This window comes from Tiliqua scincoides, chromosome 3 (assembly GCF_035046505.1).
Source record: "Tiliqua scincoides isolate rTilSci1 chromosome 3, rTilSci1.hap2, whole genome shotgun sequence".
In the NCBI taxonomy this organism is placed as follows: domain Eukaryota; kingdom Metazoa; phylum Chordata; class Lepidosauria; order Squamata; family Scincidae; genus Tiliqua; species Tiliqua scincoides.
Window position 1 is genome coordinate 192830712 of NC_089823.1, and position 9201 is coordinate 192839912.

The 9201-nt window shown below is 44.3% G+C and overlaps 1 pseudogene; it reads left to right on the forward strand.

The window, feature by feature from the left end:
- The first annotated feature begins 5082 nt into the window (after positions 1-5082).
- Positions 5083-5202, forward strand: LOC136646546 (5S ribosomal RNA; annotated as a pseudogene).
- The last annotated feature ends 3999 nt before the right edge of the window (positions 5203-9201 follow it).

Here is a 9201-nt window from a genome sequence, read left to right on the forward strand (position 1 = left end):
GCCAGTGTGCCGCGAGATGAAAAAGGTTGAAAATCATGGCTCTAGGGACTGGTAAAGCAGCATTGAATGAGTGGAGCAGCTTGTTAGACCCAGTGCGGGTAGCTGGTATTCAGTAGTGTCAGATACACTAAGGAAAAAAATGCAGCTCTGCTGTGGCAAATGAAGGACAGGGCCACAAACTTTGGAAGAAGTCTCATGCAGAACGACTTCCTCTTTCAAATCAGATTGTGAAGCGCAGCATGGGGCCATTTTGGAGTGGGGTGACCAAAGGCATTACAAGTTTCACATGACAAAGATATACACCCCAACGCAAGCCCTCTGCTTAAAGCCAGCAAGATCCCTCTCCCCAGATCTAGGAAGAAGAGATCAGGGGATGGAGAGTCATTTTCCAGAACAGCAAGTAAGACCTTTGCAGTGTTCTGCTTCAGGGCATGCTTAAAAAACTGGGAGGAGGTCACCTGATCAGCATTATCTCACTTTTCCTAGTTCTCTTTGCATTGCTGGGGGGGGGGGGGCGCATCCATACCACACAACTATCGCCTATAAACACACAGACACACACACTTCATGTTATTGCAATCTTAGTTCTGAAAGCTCGTGCTGCAGCTGGTTTCCCCATTAGACTTTTACGCATGCGGCAGAAGAGCTGTATTAGATAATCATCAGCCACTGTGGACTGCGCAAATTAGTCATACAGCAGTTATGCCATAATAGCTAATTTGGCCCGATTAGCTATTCTCAGTGGAAACACTTATCTGAGTCAACTCTGCTTGCTGTAGCCTGTTTGTGATTTTGTGCTGAACAAGCAACCCTATTGCCGCAGAAACTTCTCTTGGTAGCCATTACTGGAGTTGCTATTTCTGTACCAAGAGAGCGCATAGGATAATATGTATGAATGACATCTGCAGAGTTTCTCTTTATACTGGATTTTGATAGTCACCATCTTTCTATGCCACTACAGGTCGTGCCTCGTTATCCACTGGGATTCCTTTCTGGAACCCTTAGTGGATTAAAAAAAAAATCGGTAGATAATAAATCAGTGGAAAAATAGCTTTAAAGACCCACTTCCAGGTTTCTTGCTCTATACTGATGCATTCTGGGGTGACAATGAGCAAGAAACCCAGTATTGGGTCTTTAAAGCTAACTTTAACCCCAAGAAGCTTTCAACCAGTGCGATTTAACAGCATGATGGAAGGAAATGGGATTTTGGCACTCTTTCCCCTTGTTACAAGGCATTTAAAGGTGGACCCCCGATATCGGTGGTGAGTCAAATCAGTGGATGCCAAATCAGTGGATAACAAGGCATGACCTGTACTAGTACTGCCACTAATAATAATGCATGAACGAAAATGAACATTGTTTCTTTTTTATCAAAAGATTTTGTGATTAGATAGTTAAAAAAAACCTAACCAAAATGACTTAAGTCTTATGGATTCAAACAGCAGAATAGCAGCAGAACTGCTACTATCCAGTCTCCTGCCAAAATTCTCAGTAGTAGCAGCAGCAGCAGCAGCAATAGTAATACAGTTTTACATAAAGTCAACCTATCTTCCCTGGCGCCACTAGTTACAGCGGTGTCCAAATGGCTACCTCTGTATTCAGTGGAGCCAGAGAGGCTACTGAAGGTCTCCTTGGGAGTAAGGGACTTTTGTTCACTTCCCCCGAGGAAAGCCCCAGGCCCTGCAAGGAGGCTACTCAAATCTGCACCAGTTATTTTGATGGCTCAGACCTGACAAGTTCTGTGTCAGGCTTTGCAGCCCAACATGGGGCATAAGATGTGATGGAGGGGGCCTCTGCTGGTCCAACCCCCCTCCTGGGGGGAAAGTGGGCAAATAGAGCCAAAGTGTTAAATGAGCATAACATGTGAGATTGCAGGGCATGTTTACCTCTCACATAACATGGAAGCTAAGGCAAGCCACTTAACATACAGCAGTGGTTCTCAAACTTTGAGGGAGCTTTAATCCCTCAGTAAGTTCTTGCAGGGGAGGGGCTAGGGCAGCAACGCGATCCCCAGGATCCCCAGGATCGTGTCGCTAAGGGGGGCAAGAGGGGGTGCTTTGCACTCATGTTATGTAGGCAGGCCTGAAGCAGGCTGCAGGAGGTGCGGGGAGCCCTGCGCAGCCCTACACGGCGCTCCTCGTGGCTTGGAACGTTCACTAAAGGCAGGCGCAAAGCACCTCTGCAAAACGGAAGTCGCTCTTAGCGAACGTTCCAAGCCTCAGGGAGTGCTGTGCAGGACTGCACAGGGCTCTCTGAAAATCCTGCAGCCTGCTGCAGCCCTGCCTTCTTAAAGTAAGTGCAAAGCACCCTCCTCGCCCGCCTTAGTGACACGATCCTGGGGATCATGTCACTGCCTGCTTCCCCTTCCCCCACCCCTTAAAGGGTCAGGGAAGCGTTACACGAACTGATGGGTCGTCACCCACCAGTTTGAGAACCACTGACATACAGTGTTCATACTTTTTGGTGACTGCTTTAATTCTCCTCTTGTACCAAAGGAGGTGTTCAGGTTTTTGCTTTTGTGTTTTAAAATCCTGGAAAATAGCAACTGACATATTAAAAAAAAAATTTCCTGGTCCAAGATGAATATGTAGCAGATTTGTTAAAGTCATGGTGGACTCTGGAATGGCCACCAGAATTTTCAGGCGCGGATCTGAGAGCACTGGAAGGAACAAGAATATTTAACCTAAATTCTGTTTCTGTCAAAGATACAGTCAACCCAAAAGGAGAGACAGCTACTATTCTAGGTTCTATTTTCCTCTTTGTTACAGCAGCCGCATCCATGCATGCCGCTGTAGTTAAGGGTCTGTCAGCATTTTTATTAGCAACACTCCTCTGGGGGTTTATAACTCAGCATTAAAAATTCTCTCCAGCATAAAACAAATCATGCAAGGGAGCACTTCTTTGAAACTAAACATCAGAGAATTATATTTTAGGTTTTTTAGGTTTTCTTTTAAAAACACCTGCAACTGGCTCAGGCACTCAGACTCTGTCTTCTTAGCCTGCGCGTGTCCTTAAATTAATACCCAGGAGAATCATAGAGGGACATAATAGGAAATGATAATACAGGCTATCTTTTTCAAAAGTACTCCAGTGAACTTTCAGTATAGGACTAAGGACAATTTCAAAACCCAGTGAGAGCAGGTCTTTTGCATTGGCTGTTACTAGTATTCACTGTCACTAGTATACACACATGCAGGGGTTGGGGCCTTTCCATCACTAAGGGAACACAATACTAGTATGTCACTAGTATACACACATGCAGGGGTTGGGGCCTTTCCATCACTAAGGGAACACAATATCACTTGATAATTATCACTTGTTAATTTGCATGAGTGAAAAAGCCATCCCAGATCAATCAATCACCAATGGAACTTTAATCACCACTCATGACAATACCTCTCTAGGTCTGCACATTCCGTTTGCATGTTACAGTGATTCATTGAATACTGAACAGCCCAATTCTACATAAATCCCCATGCAGCAATGCAGTGGCACTGGCACAGCTACTGCTGTATTCTGCAGGGGATTTTCGGCTGCTGCAGGTCTCCTCCAGGGGACATTTGTCCCCTTGCCCTGGGGTAAGCCCCAGCAGTCACTATGGCTCAACTGCTGGTGCAAGTCTGTGTTGACCCGGTAAGTCAGATCAGGCCCGGGTAGGAGCTCAGAATTCAGTGTGCATCACTGTGTGGATCCTACCCCTCTCCTGGGACTGATCACCCCTCCTCCCCACCCACCATCACCGCCCCATTCTGCCCACCCCCTTCCTTGTTCTGCTCACCTCTGCCCTGTTCAACCCCAACCTGCCACACTCCAGTCTCCTGAACTGGCTTACCTGCTCTGGTGGGTCGACTGCAGTGGTGAGCAAACACAAAAGAATGTGAGAGTCTGATGCAAAGTGAGATGTTCCGGCTCAGAGGAATCTCGCTCAAGGAGAGCTGCCACTGAGGTTCCTGGGTCAGGAGTCTTCTGCTTGAGGCTTATAGTCTCAGGGTTTGTGTTGGGACCTCCGTCTGGTGCCTCTGGACCCAATGCTACTGAGCTTCCTGAACAAGTCAGGAAAAGCAGTACAGCAGTGGTTCTCAAACTTTTAGCACCGGGACCCACTTTTTAGAATGAGAATCTGTCGGGACCCACTGGAAGTGATGTCAGGACCGAAAGTGACATCACCAAGCAGGAAAATTTTTAACAACCCTAGGCTGGAATCCTACTCCCACTTACCCAGGAGTAAGCCCCACTGACTATCATTGTTAAAAGTATATATATAGTAACCTCTTAAAAGTACAGAGGTGTAACATTGCCGTCAAGTGGAGCATGGGAGGCAAAGGGCCAGAGAGAGGCCAGACTGGGAAGGAATCCAGCTGGAACGAGGAGTTCTATGAAAGATGAGAACTATTCAATTGTAAAAATCCCTACGGGGGTTTAGAACAGCCTGCCTATGTAAACCGCCTTGGATTAAAGTCTGAGGAGAAATCTGACGACTAAAGAAAGGTGGTATATAAATACCTGTATAAATAAATAAATAAATAAAAAAACATTTCCCCAAATGCAGTCACATACATTGATTATTATTATTAATAGTATTTATATACCGCTTTTCAACTAAAAGTTCCCAAAGCGGTTTACAGAAAAAATTCAAATAACTAAATGGCTCCCTGTCCCAAAAGATCTTACAATCTAAAAAGATGCAAAAGAACACCAGCAGACAGCCACTAGAAAAGACACTGCTGGGGTGAGTTGGGCCAGTTATTCTCCCCCTGCTAAAAAGAGGAGCACCCACTTGAAAAAGTACCTCTTACTCAGTTAGCAGGGGTAGCATCAAGTCTAATATATTTAAAATAAATTATTGAAATGAATGGGGACCCACCTCAAATTGACTTGTGAACTACCTGGTGGGTCCCGACCTACAGGTTGAGAAACACTGCTGTACAGTTTTGTACTATATATAAATATTATTAACAACACAGACTCATCCTGGGCCAATTAATATCTATGTACCTCCCACTGGTTGAGAGCATAGGAACTGCATTATATTGTCTATATCTAGTCTCAATTTTAGTGTCTATATTCTTCATGTAGCTCCGTATTGACAGCAACTGTTACCCTGCACATGCCCAATCTCGTCTGATCTTGGAAGCTAAGCAGGGTCAGGCCTGGTTAGTACTTGGATGGGATTCCGCTTGGGAATACTGGGTGCTGTAGGCTTATACCATAGTCTTTCGAGACTGAAGGTTGCCAACCAGCTCCATATTGCCTATTTATAATTGGTGATTGGTGTTAGTTTCCCAGTGCTGCAGAGAGGAATCTCTCCCAGCCCTATCTGGAGATACAGGGGGTATTTTTGCTTGCAAAGCAGGTGTGCTAAGACTGAGCCACAGCCCGTCCCCTTCACAGGACTGTAGCTACAATGTCTAATGATGAGGGCTAATCAGGTACATTTGTTTGCATTATATTTGATTTGCTTATCTGGTTGGAAATCTCTCTATTCCACATTTTTTTTTAAAAAAGAAGTCTTTACAGTCCAAATCCTTTGTTTGAGAAAAGACCACAGAAAATGACTTGTTAAATGGTAGCCATCACATAACCCCAGCAAAGTCCAATCCTCTGTCTGCTGATTAAAAATAAATAAATAAAGAGGAAGGTCAAAAAAGAAAAAAGAGACATAAAAACCATTTGTGCGTATGCCTCCTGTATCTATACCAATGTGGTATATTGAAACTGCACATTAATATGTCAGTTATGTATTTGTGTAGGAAATATGATCAAAATGGTGAGTGGGGAAAAAATGGAAGAATGATTTATGGGTCTGAATAAAATCAAAGTGAAGTCTCTATCTCCCTTCGCAGTGATAAGTATTATAGTTACACAGCTATATAAATCAACTTTGATATTCAAAATGTAAATTCCTCAGCCTTAGATCGAAAGCAGCAAAATGCATTTGACAGCCTCCCTTTAGGAAGTCTTCCTGTTTTTGGAACTAGGCTGCATTCAATGAAATCATTGTGCCCTCTAAGCTGTTTCTTACACCTTACATGGGTTCTAATTGGACGGGGGTAGAGACCAGAATATGTTCAAGAGCTTCATTGTAGTGGGCATCAGTGTAGCCAAGGTCAAGTTATTTATTTCCCTTCTCTTGTTTAATACTGCAACTGATAACTTGAATTTTTTAAGGGTAAATTAAAAAAAAAAACCATTTTGCAATCTTTCCGCTCTTATCAACAATACGTTCCTTTGATCTCACCACTTGTGGTTTAATTAACTCACTCTTAAAAGTTCAGATAAAAATCTGACCCTTTTTAGTGGAAAGCAACTTTTTCTTCCTTTCCAGAGCAAGTCCTCATTTTTTTAGAGCAATTCCAAAATTTGTGTTTGGCTGGGACTGTTTCTCAGGCAACCATAATCTACAGTAACTGTTGCCTGACAAGAGCCTTTTAACTGAAATTGCTCTTGTTACTGCTGCAATAAAATCAGTTTAGAAGATGAAAAGGCTGCCTTCATGGTTTCCTCTCTTCTCGCCCCTTCATTTTTAGGGGAACTTTCGATTGCTTACAATGCTGTAGGATGCATTAAAGAGCTTAAAATTATTAGAGGCTTTCATTTTTAATATCCAAGGCAGCTATAGAAGAGCCAAGTGGAATCTCTGAAATGGAGAGAGAGGCAGCTACAAAAGCAGCTCTGCTTCTGTTTGATAAGGTTGGCTCAGTGATGGTTTTCCTGCGGCAGAATATACTGTATGTGTGGAGGACGACAAGAATGGAGGAAGCATTGGGCTTAAGGAGGCGGCCGTTTTACTCTCCAACGCTTATAAGACTAGTGCACAACATTTTAAACAAGGTCCACAAGTTTATGCAGGCATCAGGCATTGGAAGTGTGTTGTCTGTTGCATTCAGGTTTCACATGGCTGTTGGTAATTTATCTGATTCACAGCCCAAGCCTAAGTTGTGCTGGGCAGCAGGGCCACAGGATATTTTCCCCTTACCCTGAGTAACGCCCCAGCTTGCCATATGGAACTACTTGGATCTCTGCCAGTTATTTAGCTGGCAGAAGTCCGAGTAACCCTGTGCAAGGCTGCCAGCTCCAGGAGGGAGGATAGGACATGGCAGAGGAGACCTCGGCTGATCTCATTCCCTCCTGGGCCTGATCTACCCCATGTTCAGCCCTCCCCTGCTCTGAAATGCCCCCTACCTGCCTCCAAACCAACCTCCCACTACCCCGATGAGACCTTACCTGTGCCATCTGGCAGAAGGCTTGGATACAGCATCAGCCGCCCATAGGCTGATGGGTTCTGAGCTGTCTGTGACAGATCAGGAGAGAGATCTTGGGGTGGTGGTGGACAAGTCGATGAAAGAGTCAACCCAATGTGCGGCGGCAGTGAAGAAGGCCAATTCTATGCTTGGGATTATTAGGAAAGGTATTGAGAACAAAACAGCTAATATTATAATGCCTTTGTACAAATCAATGGTAAGGCCACACCTGGAGTATTGTGTCCAGTTCTGGTCACCGCATCTCAAAAAGGATATAGTGGACATGGAAAAGGTGCAAAAGAGGGTGACTAAGATGATTGCTGGGCTGGGCACCTTCCTTATGAGGAAAGGCTACGGCGTTTGAGCCTAGAAAAGAGACACCTGAGGGGGACATGACTGAGACATACAAAATTATGCATGGGAAGGATAAAGTGGGTAGAGAGATGCTCTTTACACTCTCACATAACACCAGAACTAGGGGACATCCACTAAAATTGAGTGTTGGGAGAGTTAGGACAGACAAAAGAAAATATTTCTTTACTTGGTGCGTGGTTGGTCTGTGGAACTCCTTGCCACAGGATCTGGCCTGGATGCCTTTAAAAGGGGATTGGACAAGTTTCTGGAGGAAAAATCCATTACGGGTTATAAGCCATGATGTGTATGTGCAACCTCCTGATTTTAGAAATGGGCTATGTCAGATGCAAGGGAGGGCACCAGGATGCAGGTCTCTTGTTATCAGGTGTGCTCCCTGGGGCATTTGGTGGGCCGCTGTGAGATACAGGAAGCTGGACTAGATGGGCCTATGGCCTGATCCAGTGGGGCTGTTCTTATGTTCTTATGACCCTGCTACAGATTACACCCATTTTTGGGTTGCATTAAAAGGCTCTTGCTGAGCGCAACTATGTGGGGCTTCCAAAACAATGGTGGTTTTACCTTCCTTCCTGAATGTCCACCTGGATTAAATGGAACTTTCTCGGACTGATGTGAGAGACAGCCAAAAGTCTTGAATAATCAGCAAGCCAGACAAGAGAGACATTTATCCTTACAAAATAAAAGTAGATTCAAATGTTTTGTCTCTGAACATGATAGATCCTCATGTACCTGCATTTCTGCAGACTGTATTTGAAAGCACATACCCCACATACTCTGCATGAAAAGCTGAAAAGTCAGAGAAAAGGCCTCACAAAGCTAAGTTCTCATGTTATCAACATTAAAAAAAATCACTTTTCATATGGAGTTTTCCAGCTGAAGCAGCATCAGGTAACTTAGTTAATATGACAGAGCTTGTTGGCATTTTGCAAAGTCACCTTCTTGGATTCTTGTTAACTTCTTATTCAATTAACTTTACATGTAGCTACGAGATGTCGTCAGCTGAAACAGCAAAAAGTGTGGAAATTGGAGATGATGTTGCTTGCCTTTTCTAGAGGGGATCTTCTTGCACATTCTCTGTATGAAACATACATATCTGTTCTGATTCTTCAACTGACTAGACCAGGGGTGTCAAACATAAGGCCCAGGGGCCAGATGCGACCCCCAGAAGTTTTTTATCCGACCCTCAGGCTCTCAGCTACTGAGCAGTGCTGAGGTGTTGGTGAAAGGGAAGCCCACATAAATTTGGGCTCTCCTATATCTTGAAATATGATCAAGATTTGTATGTTTTCTCTTCTGTGGTTTGCAGCTAATGAATTCCTAAGAGAGGAAAAAGTGCTTATTTTTGGATATGACCTGTTTAATGACAATACTTCCTGCCTAATGAGGGCCATCACTTCCGGCCCTCAAGCAGGCATCATGAATGCCACTCGGCCCTCGGTATGAAACAAGTTTGAAACCCCTGGACTAGACCTTCAGCAAGTCTCAGGGCTTGGTGGCTGCAGCTTACATTGGAGATTAGAATGACAGGGGAGGGGGTCTCAGTCTAATCTGCTGTGCCAAGAATTGGAGAAGGCGCAACACTAAAGTT